The sequence below is a fragment of the Panthera leo genome, chromosome A1 (assembly GCF_018350215.1).
Source record: "Panthera leo isolate Ple1 chromosome A1, P.leo_Ple1_pat1.1, whole genome shotgun sequence".
Taxonomy (NCBI): Eukaryota; Metazoa; Chordata; class Mammalia; order Carnivora; family Felidae; genus Panthera; species Panthera leo.
The window spans coordinates 139,481,295-139,499,994 of record NC_056679.1 but is presented as its reverse complement, the minus strand read 5'-3'; the positions used below and the strand labels follow the sequence as shown (position 1 = coordinate 139,499,994).

Sequence of the window (18,700 nt, the reverse complement as noted above, 5' to 3'; positions counted from 1 at the left end):
GCAAAGGAAACAATCAAGAAAACTAAAAGCAGGCTATGGAAGGTAAGAAGATATTTGCAAATAACGTATGTGATAATGGGTTAGTATCCAAAATCTATAAGGAACTTATAAGACTCAACACCCCCCACCAAAATAAATAAATAAACAATCCAGTGAAGAAATGGGCAGAAGAAACGAATAGACATTTTTTTCCAAGGGACATCCAGACGACCAACAGACACATAAAAAGATGCTCAACATCACTCATCATTAGAGAAATACAAATCAAAACTACAATGAGATACCACCTCACATCTGTCAAAATAGCTGAAATTAACAGCTCAGAAACAACAGATGTTGGCAAGGATGTGTAAGGGGAACCGTCTCACACGATTAGTGGGAATGTAAACTGGTGCAGCCACTCTGGAAAACAGTACAAAAGTTCTTCAAAAAGTTAAAAGTAGAACTACCCTATGATCCAGTAATTGCACTACGAGGTATTTACCCAAAGGATGCAAAAATGCTGATTCGAAGGGGCACAAGCACCCTGATGTTTATAGCAGCACTATCAGCAACAGCCAAACTATGGAAAGAGCACAAATGTCCATTTACTGATGAATGGACAAACTATTAGAATTAATATATAAATTAATCAAGATCACTGACACAAGGATAATACTCTAAAAATCAATTATATATTTTTTTTTAATTTTTTTTTCAACGTTTTTAATTTATTTTTGGGACAGAGAGAGACAGAGCATGAACGGGGGAAGGGCAGAGAGAGAGGGAGACACAGAATCAGAAACAGGCTCCAGGCTCTGAGCCATCAGCCCAGAGCCTGACGCGGGGCTCGAACTCACTGACCGCGAGATCGTGACCTGGCTGAAGTTGGACGCTTAACCCACTGCGCCACCCAGGCGCCCCTAAAAATCAATTATATTTTTATGTTCAAGCTTCAAATAAATAAAAATTGGACTTAAAAACACAGTGTTGGAGTGCCTGGGTGTCTCAGTCGGTTTAAGTGTCTGACTTCGGCTCAGATCATGAACTTACGGTTTGTGGGTTCAAGCCCTGCATCAGTCTCTGTGCTGACAGTTCAGAGCCTGGAGCCTGCTTTGGACTTTGTGTCTCCCTCTCTCTCTGCCCCTCCACTGCTCATGCTCTGTCTTTTTCTGTCTCAAAAATAAATGAACATTAAAAAAAAAAAACAGTATTATTTATAATAGCATCAAACCCATAAAATAACCACCAATAAATCTAGTAAAAGATATACAAAAGCTCTAGATGAAACTATAAAACATTATTGAGTTAAATTAAAGAAAACCTAGATAAATGGAGGGTTACATCATGTTCACAGATTATAAATAAATATTTTAAAGATATCAACTCTATTTGCACTCATGAGTTCAGTGCAATTCTAATCTTTTTTTTTAAAAAGTCACATTTTTTGTGGAAATTCACAAGCTCACTCTAAAATTTGTATGAAAATGGGGCGCCTGGTTGGCTCAGTCAGTGAAGTGGCCAACTTCAGCTCAAGACATGATCTCACCATCTGTGAGTTCAAACCCATGTCAGGTGTCGGGCTCTGTGCTGACAGCTCAGAGCCTGGAGCCTGCTTTGGATTCTGTGTCTCCCTCTCTCTCTGTCCCTCCCCTGCTCACCCTCGGTCTCCCTCTGTCTCTTAAAAATGAATAAACGTTAAAAAAAATTTTAATTTATATGAAAATATATGAGGTAATCATGAAGAACAAATTTGTGGTAGTTACATACCTAGGCATATTTATAATAGATAAAATCTACTACAAAGCTACAGTAATTACAACATTATTATACTCACACTAGGAAAGACATACAGACAACTGTAATAAAATATAATTCAGAGACAGACTTACATATAAATGGTGACCTGGTTTTTGACAGAGCTGATACTTCGGTGCAGTACAGAAAGACTGGTCTTTTCAATGAATTATTTTAGGTCATTTCACAATCCATATAGAATATAAATATATAGAGATATATATATAATATATGTATATATATATATATATATATATATATATATATATATATATAATATATGTATATATATATATACACATATATATATATATATATTAAAAGTAAGAACTTCTGTTCATTAAAAGACACCACTGAGAGAATGAAAAGGCAATCCACAGAGTAGAAGATAACTGTAATACATTTCGCAAAGGATTCTCATCAAAGGTATATAAAGGACTCTTGCAAGTCAATAGGAAAAGACAGAAAATACAATGAAAAAATAGGCAAAATTACTGAACAGATATTTCACAACAGGCAACATTGTGATGGCCAATAAACATTAAGAAAAGGTACTCAGTGTAGTTAGTTATCAGAGAAATGCAAACACCCACATATCCACAAAAATGGTTAAAATAGAAAAAGACTAACACTAACAACTGTTAGTAAAGAAGTAGAACAACTGGAACTCTCACATACTACTGGTGGGAGCATAAACTGATCCAACCATTTTGAAAAACTCTTTGGCAGCATCTACCAAAGCTCAATGTATACATATTCTATGACCAAGCAAACACAACCCTAGATATATATCCAGCCCAAGTGTGGATCTCCATTCAACAAATAAAAGTATGAGAATATTTTTAATGGCTCTAAATTGGAAACCACCTAATTTCCATAAACAGTAGGATAGACAATCAATTTGTGATATATTTCCACAATGAAATACTGCATATATAGCAATGAGGACAAATGAGCTGAAACTATATGCAACAATATGGAGAAATTTCACAAACATCATTTTAAGCAAAAAAAGCCAACACAAAATAGTAAATACTATGTGACTCAATTTACATAAAGTTTTGAAAAAGGCAAAACAAATCTGTGCTGTTAGAAGTCAATGCAGTGATTATATGTGGATGGGAGGAGGAGTTCCGTTTCTTAAATTGGTTCTGCAGATGTTCTTTTGTGAAACTCTCTACACCTGTGATCTGTTCACTTGTCTTTACTGAAAAGAGAATTTTTAAAATGACACTGAGATACTATCGTTTATTGTTTATTAGATTGGTAAAAATCTAAAAGTTCGACAAAATCGTGTAATACCAAAGCAATGGGGACACAGGCACTGTAGCAAAGTATAAATTTACATCGTTGTAATTGTTATAACTCATATGAAGAGCTGCTGGATAATATCTGTCAAAACTGCACATGTGTATACCCTTTTACCCAGAAGTTACAGCTCTGGTTATCTACTGAGGGTTATACCTGCGTATGAAATGATGTGTGTATAAGGTTATGCATTGCATAATTTTTTGAAATAGAAACTTGTTGGCAATGACCCATATATATGTCCATATGTTACATCCGCACAAAAGAATACTATGTGAGTGCAAAAGAAAAAAGAAAGAACAAAGAGCTCTCTATTCACTAAACAATATTGTCAGTCAGTTTGGAATAGTGATTTAGCGCCTGAATTCTGGAGTCAGACTGCCTGGTTTCACATCCTGGCTCCACTACTTACATTTCTTTTCTTTTTTCTTTTTTTCTTCTTTTTTTAGTTTATTTATTTTGAGAGAGACAGAGACAACACGAGTTGGGGAGGGGCAGAGACAGAGGGAGAGGGAAAATCCCAAGCAGGCTTCATGCTGTCAGCACTGAGCCCTGCTCAGGGCTTGAACTCACAAAACCAGATCATGACTTGAGCCAAAACCAGGAGTCGATCACTTAACCGATTGAGCCACCCAGGTGCCCCCTACTTACTTTTCTGTATCTGTATTTCCTCATCTTTAAAACACTACCTATCAGCAGAATTGTTGTGATGGTTAAATAAATAGTTAATTTATGTAAAGCATTCGGAAACAGTGCCCGACACAAAGTAAGCACTATGTAAGTGTATTCTTTTGTTATTGTTACTGATATAGCAAGATTTTCAATATATGTTAATTTAAAGAAAGTTTGCAACACCGTGTGTTATATCCATTCTTTTGTGTAAAAAAGGGAATATGGAAAACGACATATTCTGGAGATATACCCAAGAAACCCCCCATGGGGAGGAGGGTGCTGGGAACAGAGCAGATGAGAGACATTGTTAACCTTTTTATGTATTGTGAGTTTCGAACCATGTGATTGCGTGACCTTTTTGAATAATTTACAGGAAGAGAATGCACGCAGAAAATGAATGGCTATTGATTCACAAAATTTATGTGTCATCCCAGTTCCACCATACAACAGTATTCCATTTCAAGAGTTCTTAAACTTTTCTGAGGCTCAAGTTCAAAGAGTTGCTAAGAATCAGTGATTATTGTGAAAGTGCATTTGTAAAGCATGTATCTGCTGGGACTCTTTGGGTGGTTAAGTGACAGGAAATCCAACGTGAACTAGCTTGCCAAGAAAGGGGAATTTATTGGCTCACGTTACTAAAAAGTCCAGGAGGTAGCTCTGACTTCTACATAGCTAGATTCAGGCCTCCAGTTATGACCAGGCTTTATTTCTACTTCTCTGCTCTGCCTTTGGCTCTAAGCGCAGCCACAGCAACTTGAGTCTCTCCCCTAATGGTGGCAAGTTTGTTGTGGGTCCTCTAGCCTCAAAAGCTCTCAAGTTCAAAGTCTAGCAAGCACAGTAAGAGTAGTTTCTGGTCATTTCCATCAAAATCTTGATAGGCGTCTGGGTGGCTCATTCAGTTAAGTGTCTGAGTGTTGGTTTTGGCTCAGGTCATGATCTCACAGTTCATGAGTTCAAGTCCCACATCGGGTTTTGAGCTGACAGTGCAGAGTCTGCTTGAGAGTCTCTCTCCCTCTCTGTCTGCCCCTCTCTTGCTCATTCTCTCTATTGCTCTCTAAAAATAAATGAAAAAAAAAAAAAACTTGAAAAAAAGTAAAAAAAAAAAAAAAAAATCCTGAGATTCACTCTAATTGGCCCAGTTCAAGTCATGCTTCTATGGTGGATGCAGGACTCTGAATGACTGGGCTTGAAACTGAAGGTGACATGGGATGCTCTGTAAGAAAATAATCTCATCAACAACACGTATTGGATAGACTGGAGTCAAAACTTGAGTGGGGAGGTAATTGGAATTGTACAAGTGAAAGACAGTGCATTGTGCTAATTCTGAAGTGGGAATAAGTTTAAAACATGGTGGTAAAACATGGTCTGACTTCAAAAAGTAAAGCTCATTTGAACAAATAATAAAGGAGGAGAGATCATTCTAGATTAAAAGATCCTGAAGAGATAAATAAATACAGTACAAAAGTCCCTCTTTATTTGTGGCTTCGCTTTACACAGTTTAATTTACCCGCAGTTCACAGCACTCCAGAAGCGGATGAGCCTCCCTCTGACTGATCATAAGGTCAACAGTAGCCTGAAGCTCTGTCACAGTGCCTAGTCATTCACCCCACCTCATCACATCACGTAGGCATTTTATTGTCTCACATCCTAAGAAGGGTGAGTGCAGTGTAGTAAGATTCTTTGAGAGAAAGAAAGACCATTTCACGACACTCTCATTACAGTCTATTGTTATACTTGCTCTATTTTATTATTAGTTATTGTTTATCTGTGACTGTGCCTGGTGAATAAACTAAACTTTACCATAGGTATGTATGTATAGGAAAAAACCCCAGCCTGTGTAGAGTTCAGTACTATCTGCAATGTCAGGCATCCACTGGGGGTCTTGGAATATATTCCCTAAAGATAAGGGGAGACTATTGTATGCCAATATGTGACTGAATCTTAGTTCAAAAGAAAGCAACAAACGCCTTCTTGGGATAATGGGGGAAATTTGAATAGGGACTGGATACTAGATGATATTGTGAAACTATTCTTAATGATTTAAGGGCAGGGGTGGCTGAGTGGCTCAGTTGGTTAAGCTTCCATGTCTTGATTTAGACACAGGTCATTATCTCACGGTTCATGAGATGAAGCCACCATCGGGCTCTGGGCTAATGACGCAGGGGATGGGGATTCTCGCTCTCTGCCCTTCCCCCTCCTAAATACATAAATAAACATTGAAAAATAAAAATTTTAGGGCAGTAATGGTGTGGTCATTATCTAAAAAATGTCTTATTCTTAGAAGATGCTTGCTGAAGTGTTTAGAGATAAAGTGCCATGAGGTCTGCCTCCTTACATTCAAATAATTCAGAAGAGAAAAGGTATGTGTAGATTATAGAGATAAAATAAAATTGTAGTATGTTAAAAATTATTGAACTTAGGTGATAGGCATTCAGGATTTAATTTTATTTCAACTTTCTTGTGTGTGTTTGAAAATGTTTATAATTTCAAAAATTGGGGAGGAAATGGTCTGAAAAAGAGGGGACTGTTGTGCATATTCCAGAACTCAATTTCCTTTTCAAGTTCTTGGATCTTTTAGTCTGGTGGTTTGGGTAGGTTGAGAATTCTCCGACTGTGAAGGCATATAGGGAAAGACAACTGGGTGGATAAAATGAGAGGTCACAAAAAGAAGCAAAAAAGACTAAAAGAAACAGTCAAAATGTGGTCAGTGACTCTCTGTGGGTAGGTAGATTAACACTGGTTTCACCCTGCTTTTTGGTAATTTTATGTAATTTCCAAATTTTCTACAGTGATTGCTGATTATTTTTATAATGAAACAAAAGAAGAGAAATTTAATTAAATAGAACAGGAGTGAGGAAAAACTAGTAAGAAAAAATATTAAAGTTGGTTGGAGTTTGGAAAAAACCTATCCTTTGGGTCATGAATGGGAGCTGGCTAATATCTTCTTCCTTTCTTAGAAGTAGAAAATACATTTATTTATTTATTTTTATTTATTTTGAGAGAGAGAGCGAGCACGTGCATGCATGAGCAGGGTAGGGCAAAGAGAGAGGGAGAGAGAAAATCCTAAGCAGGCTCTGCACTGTCAGTGCAGAACCTGACATGGGTCTTGAACTCAAGAACTGTGAGATCATGGCCTGAGCTGAAATCGAGAATCAGACACTTAACTGACTAAGCCACCCAGGTGCCCCAGAAAATACAACATTTACAGGGAATGGTGTTTTGTCCAGAAGAGAAAAACATTATAATTTCAGGAAAACTGAAGAGTGTGGGACATCAGGTATGAGTAGAGAAAAAGTGCATTTTGAGGTTGGGTAAGAAAGGAGAGTTTCCTTTTTCTTAAGATTTACCTTTGATTTTGGGGAGGTTAAGGCTTCTGAAGGTTGGTTCTAGTCTCAAGGGACGGGAAGGTTTCCTTCTAAAATACCCAATCTAAGTTGTAAAAAAAGGCAGGGGTCTAGAGTACACTTTGGAAGTAAATATGAATGTTAAGAGGCACCCAAGTTGTGAAAAATGAAGGGCAGTCTTGAGATGAGAATTGTTTTTAGAGATTTTATACCTCGATTCTCACAATAGAAGGTCTGGAGAGGTTAAATGATTTACCCAAGATCAGCCAGACTAATGAAGGAAGCCAGCTTGAAAAAATGTCCCATTAGGATGCAGCTAGGATATAACTATTGGATATATTATAAAAGTGAGCATGGTATATAATCTGTGACTTCTCTGAAATACTTGAGGCCTCTACAATTGTCTAGTGAAGTAACTTATATGAATCTATACATCACTGAGGATATTAACCGTTGTATAACTGATGGGAGCTAGGAGTCATGGTAGCAGTCTGGACTGATTCATAACTATAAGTGAAGCTGAACATAATTATATAAGTTTAATATGTTCCAGTTTAACCTTGTAAAAATTAGATCATGAAACTGGGGTTGTAAAGGTTAATAAACTTGAAAAGAAAAACAAGCATAAATGAAACCTGCAAACAATGCACATGAAGCTTCCAAAAAACTCCGGTCCTCATATACCAACTTTGGACTTTTTTTTACACAAATTTTAATCAACAAAACCTCATAGAGCCTTCACCATCACCATGTAGCCCATTATTGGGAAAACTTGGATGTCCCTGGAAAAGTGGAGAGACGTGTTTTCACCATTCCAGGCTACAAGATACTGGGGTTTAGCCTCAGCCCTGTCCTAACAATTGTTTAGGTCTTAAACAAATCACTTCACCTTTAGAGGCCCTCAGTTTACTTATATGCTTTATCTCAGGGGATTTATATACTTTAATCTCAGGGGATTGTACTTTCCTATTTAAAAATCTCATTCTTGTCACTTATTTATGACAGGGAACATTTGCAAGTAGTCTATCGTGAACCAATGTAAGCCCATTTGTTCAACACTTGTCAGGTTAAAATCAGGTCATTAGATGTCGGATGATTAAAGGTGGAGCATCCATGGGCCTCTCTCACACAACCAGGCTTCCAGGTGATACGTTAAAATAAAAGCAAACCTTAAGTTCTGCCAAACTACTTTTGTAAGCAAGCAAACACAAAAGCAGTCATGTAGCTGGTTGTTACAAACTTAGGTCAGACCACAATTTCTGGCTTCAGGCACTCTGAATGCAACAGAAGTTCACTGTGAGCGGGCTCAGGAGCTACACAGTTAATCCTCTAGTTATTAGGAAACAAAATCTTTCACGAGGAGATAGTGGCCAGATAAAACAAAGCCCTAGACCTCAGGCACTAAATCAAAGGTAAAAACCTGTGGCCCTCCTGGATTCTTACACCTTGTTGAAAGGCCATGATGTATACACAGCCTATCTTGAACACCACTCACTTACTTGACCAATAAAAAATTGTATCTAAAAAAAATCGTTTCTCATATTCCTCAACTAATTAATAAACCCTTGTGTATATTTCAGTAAGATATTTGGAATTCTTGTGTAGCTATCTAGGGAGTGTGGAGGGACTTTAAACATTAAAACCTCTATATTGAGATTAAAGTTAATTTATACACCTACGCCAGTCTTATGTTGATTGACACTGTACTATCAACATCCAACAACTGGGGCATGGTTGAGTAGAGTGATATATCAAAACAATGGAAGTTCATAAAAATATCTACTATATGGATACCTCACTGGAAATCCATGTACATAAGAATGCTAAACAGAAAAAAACACAATATGGAAGATGATATGTTAAGATATTCATTGAACTAAGATTATATAAATTGTTGATACGTACTGAAAGATATCAAAAGGTAAAAAGTTTCTTTTCCCTTCTCTTATTTTTCAAGTACGAAATAGGGGAAAATACCATGATGTTATGATCGTATTATCAGTCTACTTGGAAACGTCCCTAATGTTCAGGTTCTAAATCACAACTATGCATTCGTTCAACATATAATTATTAAGCATTTACTATGTGTCCGGCGCTGAGGATATAAAGATGAAAAAGACCAAATCCTTGGCTTCAAGGAGCTAATAATCCGGTATTTTGAAACAAGTTAATTACTTATTATAATACAGCAGGTACTACAAGAGAGTAGTAGCACCTGCTGAAAAATCCTGAAAAATGCTTCCGAAGGTCCCAAACTTCAGGCCAGAGTTATCCACAGCCCACAGGACATATCTATGGAGATATACTATAAGCCCCTCTAATGAAACATGACCAAAACCTAACTTGTGACTACCCCTCCCTCTCCCTTCCCCAACCCATTCTTCCTTCTGTAGTGTAGTAGCAGGTAGAGTAAGCCATAGCCTGTGACTATGTCCACAGGCCTCTTCTATGTTGGTGATGGTGAGCCCCTTCCCCCAAAGATCTTGCTGACTGTAGAAGTCCTAGGTGTTTCCCTTATCCAAAGTTTGCCTCAGCCGATTGGACGAAGAGCGAACACCTGCCTGGAGGCAGCCATTCCAGAAACCGATCAGCTGCCTATTAAGTGCCCTGATAGGAAAACTCAATTATAATAGGGACAATGTTTGGTTAGAGCAATTCTCTTCCTAGGACATTTAAACTGTAGGTCTGAGGAAAGAGCCAAGCAGATGGTAGCAGGAACAGAATTCAAAGACACTCAGAATACAGTACACGGAAGCCGTGAGTAAACAGAAACTATGAATAAGTAGTAGACCTGAGGCAGAGGGTGCGATAGTTGGTAGTAATAACACAGAAACAGAGAGAAGCCGTTACCATAAATGCAAGGGCCCATCAAGCTGCTGCAAGAACAAGGACACCTGGCTTACCTACTTTACTGTTCCCAAACTATGCCCCAGCCTATGTAGCCCAGAAATTCTGGTATCCTTATTTTTACTCATAAACACGCAATAAACTGCTAACCGAGTAACTCTATTCTTTTCCACAAAAAATTTGTGTAATTCTATTTCTACAGAGTCAAGGCTGAAGTCTGGAAGTCATCCTCCTACTCCCTTACCCCAAATCACTGAGTCCTGCACTTTCTACCTTCTGATTTTCTCTTAATCCATCCTCTCCATTCAACCCTTATCAATCTGCGTCAGTTCCTGATCACCATAATTTCATTCTTTTTGTTAAATTTTTTAAAAATTTGCTTTGAGAGGGAGGGAGAGAGAGGGACAGCAAGCAAGTGCAAGTGGGGGAGGAGCAGAGAGAGAGAGAATCCCAAACAGGCTCTGCACTGACAGTGCGGAGCCCAATGCAGAGCTGGAACTCATGAACCGTGAGATCATGACCTGAGCTGAAATCAAGAACCAGAGGCTTCATTGGCTGAGCCACCCAGGTGCCCCCTGATCACCATAATTTCTTATCTGATTTCCATGCCTTCACTTCTCCTTTCCCATCTTTCATGCTGCCTCCACAGTGATTGGTTTGAAAACAACTTAATGAAAGAGTCTAAATAGTCATTATTTGAAAATGATTTTGTTTACATAGAAGCTCAAAAAGAATCCATGGGAAAACTTCTAGAAATAACAGGACTTGGGGTGCCTGGGTGGCTCAGTCGGTTAAACATCTAACTCTTGATTTCAGCTCAGGTCATGACCTAAAGGTTCCTGAGATACAGCCCCACTTTGGGCTGTACCTGACAGTGTGGAGCCTGCTTGGGATTCTCTCTCCCTCTCTCTCTGCCCACCCCCCTCAAAAATAAATAAATAAACTAAAAAAAAAGAAAGAAAGAAAGAAAGAAAGAAAGAAAGAAAGAAAGAAAGAAAAAAAGAGGACTGGTAAAGTGGCTGAATAAAATAAAAGCTTAAAAAATACCTTTCCTCTATAAGGAAATATAAAGGAAAAGTAATCCTATTCATGATAGCAACCAAAATATCTAAAATATCATAGATAAGTTAAAAAAAAAAAAAAGAATGTGCCATGAGGAGGAAAACAGCAAACTTCAGAAATATATACAGAATATAAACAAATGTCTCCATTACTTCTTATGATAAACCCCTAATTTTCTAAGATAATGCGAATGAATCTTTGCTTCTTATTAAAAAAAAAAAAAAAATCCGATCCTGAAAAGACTGAAGAGTAGAAACATGTCAATTCAGCCCACATTAACATGTGGATTTAATGTAACCCTTATTCAGTTCCCCACAAAACTGTTTGGGGAGGAGAGTGCCTTGACAAAACAACCCTACAATTCATGTGAAAGAACTGGTAAGAATGGCAAGGAAAATGTTATAAAGAAGAACATTTAGGGGGACTAGGCCTCCCAGATATCAAAACATGATAAAACTGTGCTAATTAAAAGTTTAGACACAGCATAAGAATGCAAAAATGAATGGAACTGAACAGGAAACTCCCATTTGTGTAAACAAACATTATAATATGTAACAGTAATTTAACATACCTTATAATTCCATCAGGAAGAAATGGATCAGTCAATCAATGATTAGGGAGCAAAGTTCAGATATTTAGAAAAAAATCCATCCATCATTTAAGACTTTGATGCTCTCTCTCTCTTTCTCTCTAATCATCTTTCCTGGACCATAAAAACTGAAAGCATTCCTTAATACTTCTCATCCCAGGCACCAGACCCCAGTTTGAGTGAAGTGCCTCCCATTTAACACACTGTATTGCAATAAGTGGTTTACTGGTTTGTCGTCAAGCTCAGACCGAGACAAAGAACTGGGAACTCAAAAGAACTATGATCTGTACCATCCCTGTCACGTTCATATTCAGTGCTCAATAAATGTAGCGTTAATAACAGAGGAGAGGAAACAGTAAATGCCCAGGATGCCAAGGACCCATTGAATAGCTTTTATTACTCAACTAAAAATTCGTTGTTGTATTACTCAAGATTTACTTCTACTTGTACAAGTCTAAACAATAGCAATTTCAAAACCAAAATATTAAGGTGACACACACACATACTTTTTTGAGATCAAAAAAAGAATAAAGTAGTAAAATGAATATAAAAAATAATCCTCAAGGCAATAGATAGCGTTCAGCTAAATCCAATCTGCCTCTCCTTTGTTCTGCATAGAATAATACCTTTTCTTTTTATGTCATTTTAAATTCTACCCAGGTGTATTTTCTCATCTACAGATTTTAAGAGGAAACTATAAGACTCCTTGCCATCCATAAAAGTTATTACTTTTCCTGCTTTGTTGGGGGGCACAGATACAATGTATTCCAAAGAACCATGCATCCCAGTCATGGTACAACAGAGCAGCCATTCATAATTGTGCAGGGTAGAGGTAAGGGCACATGATGTTATAGCAGATTTCCAAACTATAGCACCAACGGCGAGGTTTGCATTTGTGGTAATAGTGGTGGTAGAGTGTTTTTATTTTTTTTAACTTAAATATATATTTGTTTTGACAAGATCTTTTTATGAAATCTGACAGGTGGACTGTTTCTTGATGACTTTGCTATTATTACATAGAAGAAAATGTTTTTTATATTAAGTAATCAAGGCACCAAAGGTAATTCAGAAAGAAAAAAAAAAGAAAACCAATGTTACAGAACTTTTTTTTTTTTTTTTTTTTAACCTATATAATCCCTCATTGTCTTCTAAAGGAAGGCAGTTGGTCTACGGCTTGTTTTTCTCCTCAATAATGAATGGCAACCCTTCTCAAACTGAAGACAGTGCCAGTATTCATGACGAAGTGGAATATGCAGACGAGGGAGAGAAATTGAATAAGAGAGAGGGAGGGCTGATAACTGATAGTGGGAGGGAGGGGGGGAGAGATTAGGGAGGAGTCTAACAAGGAATTTTCTAGAAAAGTCTGTGAGCTATGCAATATAAATACCTTCATCTATCTCCTCTAGGAAATAATCTGTAAAATTTACATTGCTAACTATTGCTGTGGTGAGCAGATTGTTTTCTTTATGAAAACATGAAGACAGCTTAATATGTAGCATCTGAACAATTACACTCTAGATTTTGCCCCTACCCACTTTTCTGAAACTGTTTTCGTTAAAATAGCCAATGATCTGATGATTACTACGGCCAAAATCTAGAGGAGGAACTGACGGATAACAATTAAGAAGAAAAAGAGAGACTCATTAGGTATTAGGTATTGGTGAAAAGAATCTTGAACAAAACGTGTCTAAAGGGTGTTTTACAAGTTCAACATTGGACAGGGCAACGCAAACTTCATTTTTTATTACTTCTCTTTAAAATTTTCAGGGAAAATATTGCACACTATGGTGCCACTTTGCACCCATAAAAATGTCTAGAATTAAAATGAACAAATGTTGGTATGGAGCAACATGACTCCCACGTATCGCTGCTGGTAGCATAAAAAGGTAAAACTACTTTGGAAATCAGTTTGGCAGTTTCTTACAAATTAAATAATACATCTGTATTTTCCATTCCTAGGACCCAGTATTTCCATTCGTAGGTGATTTTTCAAGAAAAACAAAAACTTGATGTCCACAAAAAAACTTATACAAGAATGTTCATAACAATTTTATTCATGGTAGTCCCAAACAAGAAACAACCCAAATGTCCACTTATAGGAGAATTGATAAACACATTATGGTGTCTTATGAAATGAAATACTACTCAGCAATAAAAAGGAATCACAAAAATTTCTTGATGAAGGAAACCACATATAAAAGAGTACAAACTGTGATTTATATTTATATAAAGCTCAAGAATATGGTGATAGAAATCAGAAGAATGGTTGCCTTTGGGGGTGGGGACCAAATGGAAGGAAGCACAAGAAAACTTTCTGAGATAACAGAAATATTCTATATCTTGATCAGGGTGATGGTTACACAGATGTGTTGACTTCTACATTAGGCACAGTAGGTACAGTGCCTAGGACTCAGAGGATTTTTACGGGCAGTGAAAATATTTTCATTTTAATTTCTTTTAAAGTTAGAAACATAAAATGAATATAGCAATAATGCGTGTAGCTTGGATTGTATTTTTTGTTCTACCAACATGATTGTAAAATATAATTCTTAACATTTTGTATAAAGAAAGAAGCCCATGAATCCAAAAGTACCTAGGGCCCAGGAAAGTCATAATGCAGCCTGGTTTATGCATTTAAGAACATCCATCAAATTATACATTTAAGATACCTGCATTTCACCCTATTCAAATTTTACCTCAATAACGAAAATGTTAAAAAAAATTTTTTTTAATGTTTTTGTTTTTTTTTTTTTGAGACAGAAAGAGAGCATGAGCAGGGGAGGGGAAGAGAGAGAGGGAGACACAGAACATGAAGCAGACTCCAGGCTCTGAGCTGTCAGCACAGAGCCTGACACAGGGCTCACACTCACGGAGTGTAAGATCGTGACCTGAGCTGAAGTCAGATGCTTAACCGACTGAGCCACCCAGGGACCCCACAAAAATGTTTTTAAAAAGTACATTGCTTTCAAATTCTTTGGTAAAAGTGAATTCTTTGTGACGAAAATGAAGACATAGTAAAACTTTCCTCAAGGGATTAAAAGAAAGAGACTTACTACAAAAAAAAAAAAAAAAATGAGCATACTGTGAAGGAAGAAAATACAGTCTAAAACAGGAAGCCAGAAGATAGAGTTATAAAAATAAAAGGAAAATCTAGGACTTCTGCCATTGTATCAGTTGCTGGGCGGCACATCAGAGGACCCATTTAAGAGAGAGCACATTATTTTTTTGTGTGTGTATTTTTAAAGATATATATTGAGATCCTGAAATACTCCAGAAACTTGAACTAAATACAAGGTCTGGTCCCTAACCTCAAGGCACTTACAGATAACCTGTCTGTGAAGTTCTAGCTTCAAAACATGTTTGCATGTGTGTATTCTCACATTATTAAACTACAACAAAGTTTTTTCAGTTTCATATTCTGCTTCAAAAATACTAAGATAAAATCTAAAATGTTATGGCACTTTGGGGCGCCTGGATGGCTCAGTCAGTTAAGTGTCTGACTTCAGTTCAGGTCATGATCTCACGGTTCATGGGTTCAAGCCCTGCATCGGACTCTGTGTTGACAGCTCTGAGCTTTGGATTCTTAGTCTCCCTTTCTCTCTGCCCCTCCCCTGCTCACACTCTGTTTATTTCTCTCTCTCAAAAATAAATAAACATTAAAAAAAATTTTTTTTTTTTTTAAAGAAGGGTGCTTTGGAGCTGAGAGAGAATAACTTAATAACTAGCACAGTCACATAGCTTCATACATCAGATCTGCAAAAGTCAACAAAAATGAAGTTATTTTAAAAGTGAGTTAGTAACTTACAGGAAAGCTCAGGCTTCGAGACTTAGACACGGTATCCCTATTTTTTTGTTTATTAGTTTTAGTTTATCCTCAGGCACAAACTTTCTCCCTGACTGAAAGACATGATGTACACACTTACCCATAATGGAAGCAGGGAAAGGTGTCAGTTTTGTTTCCAATGATAAAAATTATTAACATTTCATTGATAGCATGTAGCTAAGGATAACTTCCTTTTCTTTAGTTCAGTTTTCTTTCTCTTTTCTGCTTCCTTTCCCATCAAAACAAATAAAACAGTCCAAAAAAAAAAAAAAAAAGAAGAAGAAGAATTCTTACTTGTTGAGAAAGAAAACAGGGGCATTGGCGAGAGGGAAAATAAAAATTATTCAGAACAAGGCCTGAAGAAAGTGTTTGGAAATTAAGTGTGTGAGAAGTTCTGGAACTTTCTCAGGATGCAAGTAGTTGCAGAGTGGAGGAAGTTAAGAGTCCATGTGGGTTATACATTGCATCCTGTTAATGTTCCTCAGCATTTGGAGTAAAGAATGCAATCTTTTATTAATTATTTTTGGCTGAAACAATTATGTTTGGCTACTTTGTGGGACCCAAGGAATTTAACAAAAATCCCCTACCCCTGGACAAGCAGAGCAAGACTAACTCCATTTTGTGCTACACCCACCATCTCATGTATAACCCCCACATGACCTACTTATTGCTTAAGACACTCCCCCACCCTAGTCAAGCCGCTGAGCACACCCTTACTGGAAACCGGCTCATTTAGGAATGCAGAACCTCTAACAGCCAAAGAATGTAAACCCCGCCTTTTGCCCGCCAAACTTTCGCACCAATTCTTAAGCCCCGCCTTTTGCCCACCAAACTTACGCACCAATTCCGACCAGAGTGATAGGCTAGTTCAAACAGTTACTATAGGGTAAATTGTAATTCAGTTGGCCACCTGCGTGTGGACTGACATGACTATGCAACTTTCTGTGTGTGTTACAATCTCATTGGCCACTGACCCCTATAAAACTGCTACGCCTCTTAACCTAGGGGTCCAAGTCCCTGCTCCGCTGTGTCGGGTATACTTGGGCCCAAGCTCGAGCTTGCAAATAAACCCTCAAGCTTTTGCATCGGTATTGGCTCCTTGGTGGTCTCTCGGATTTGAAATCCGGGGCATTACAACTTCAGAGGGCTTCTTTAAATATGACCCTGTATTTACAGATGGTATATGCCACTGGATTCGTTAGAGTTGCACAACTTTCCTTTGTTCACAGATTCATTAACTCTAAGCTAAGTTCTCGTTTAGGCTGTTTACACCTTGTCTGTATTTCTCCAGGACAGATGATTGCATCTTCGCCTGGTTTCATATAATTTATACACCTCTTTGGAAATTAACAAAAGTGCTTTTGCAAATAGTGTCTTAGGTGAGGTAGGCAGGGCAGATGTTAGCTACTCTGAGGAAGCCAGTGCCACATTGTGACCTGTGCTTCAGATTCATTCACAGTGCTGCAATCAAGGTGCAGGCATTTCAAGGCTTGGCTGGGAAGAATCCCTTTCAAGCTCACTGTCATGGTTGTTGGCAGGATTTCGTTCCTCTCTGATTGTTGGACTGAGGCCTTGATTCCTCCTTAGCTGCTGGCTGAAGGCTTCCCTTGGCTCACTGTCTTTGGGTTTCTCCATAGAACATTTCAGAGTATGGCACTGGTGTCAACAGAATAAGCACACAAGACGGCAAGGGAAAGTGCCAGCAAGAGAGGTACCTGCTGGCAAGATTGAAGTCTAATTGTGAAAGTGACATGACTTCCCTTTTGGTATTTTATCCATTAGGAACAAGTTACCAGCCCACACTTGCGGGGAGAGGATTCAGAAGGATGTGAATGCCAGAAGTTGGAGATCCTTGAGGGCCTCTTAAAAGTTCACCTCCCACAGTAGAGAAAGGAGAAAGGGCACAGAAGCTGAGGCAGTTGTGGGAGTAAAGAACCTGAGTCGAGGGAATTCTAGTAGTTAATGATGCTCTTTGCTTTGTCTCCATGATAATAAAGAACTATTGTTACCACAGTAGATGATAACAACCGACAGAGTAAGAAGAGATAAAACTAAAAATCAGATTTAACCTCATAAAAATATAGTGATTGTGGGGAATAAGCTTAGAAATTCCCTGGGCTTGCACCAATGGGTTAACAAGGCGTAAAGAGTTACAAAGCCATATGATGCTCACACCCAAGCTTGGGTAAACAAGATTAGGCCCCCAAAATAAAGTAGGGAGGGGCAAAGGCTCCCAGAATAGAGAGGGAGAGACAAGACCCCTAACACAAAGGTATATGAGGTAAACAAGATTAGGTATTCAGGGCCAAAGTTCCCCCCCAATTTAGTACTATAGCAGAAAGCTGGTTTCACAGGAAGAAAGGACCAAATTAGGTAAACAGGTAAATAGGGCTATAGAGCACTGGGCTGTGGGGGAAGTTGCCCAGAGCTGAGCTGATTAGCAAAAGAAAAAGTGCCTTGTTAAGCCTGAGGTCACATGTCCTATCTGTGTCATCCCCTAGGCTAGCTAAGACAAACAGAGGTGGTGCCTCCTGTTTGCTGTGAACAACCTTCCAACTCACCTGGTGCCAGGATTTTGTTTTGTATTTACCCAGAGTCCTAACCCCGAATATCTTCAAGACCCCATTTCTCTCAAGTCCATGAGTTGATGTTCACAGCACGTCCATCACCATGTTTGTAAGCCTTCTGATCCTAATAAAAATGGGGCAAGGACCCTTATTCGGGGCTTTTGTCTTAGCCATCTCTCGCTTTTAATCCTGCATCTGCTCTCTTGCTGGCCAAGAGAGAACTTTAGACAGTGATCACTAGAACTTATGTGAATTACTCACATTTATGCCTAATTATGACAAAGCAAGCCCAATAATGATAATGGTTATAATTAAGATGTGACAAATACTTTACTGTGTCATTTTATTTCAAACACATCCTTTATGTAATATAGTTGCAAATAATGAGGCTGTTTTTGCAATTGTAACAGAGGCTCTGTTTCACTAATTTGGTGTGTAAAATGAAGCCACATCTCTTTAACATTCAAATAGTTCCCTTTCTTAGAGTCCTTCATTCCACAATGCCCAATAATAACCTATCCAAATAAATAAATAAAATAATAGAATAATCGCAGGTAGTTTACCCTGTCTTAATTACCATTCCCTCATAAGGGAAAATTAGAAATTTAGATTACTGTGTTTTGGCTTCCACTTTTCTTTAATACTCCTTCGTATTTTTATTCCATATTCTAACACCTTTATAATTAATATGTGTGTGTGGGGGGGGGAATGA

The 18,700-nt window shown here is 37.9% G+C and overlaps 1 long non-coding RNA gene across 1 annotated transcript; it reads left to right on the top strand.

Moving 5' to 3' along the window:
- On the top strand, positions 1-17,437 carry LOC122221685. The gene is made up of 3 exons (XR_006203398.1): positions 1-42; positions 6,038-6,116; positions 17,204-17,437. It is a non-coding gene; the product is annotated as an uncharacterized LOC122221685 (long non-coding RNA).
- Positions 17,438-18,700: the final 1,263 nt, after the last annotated feature.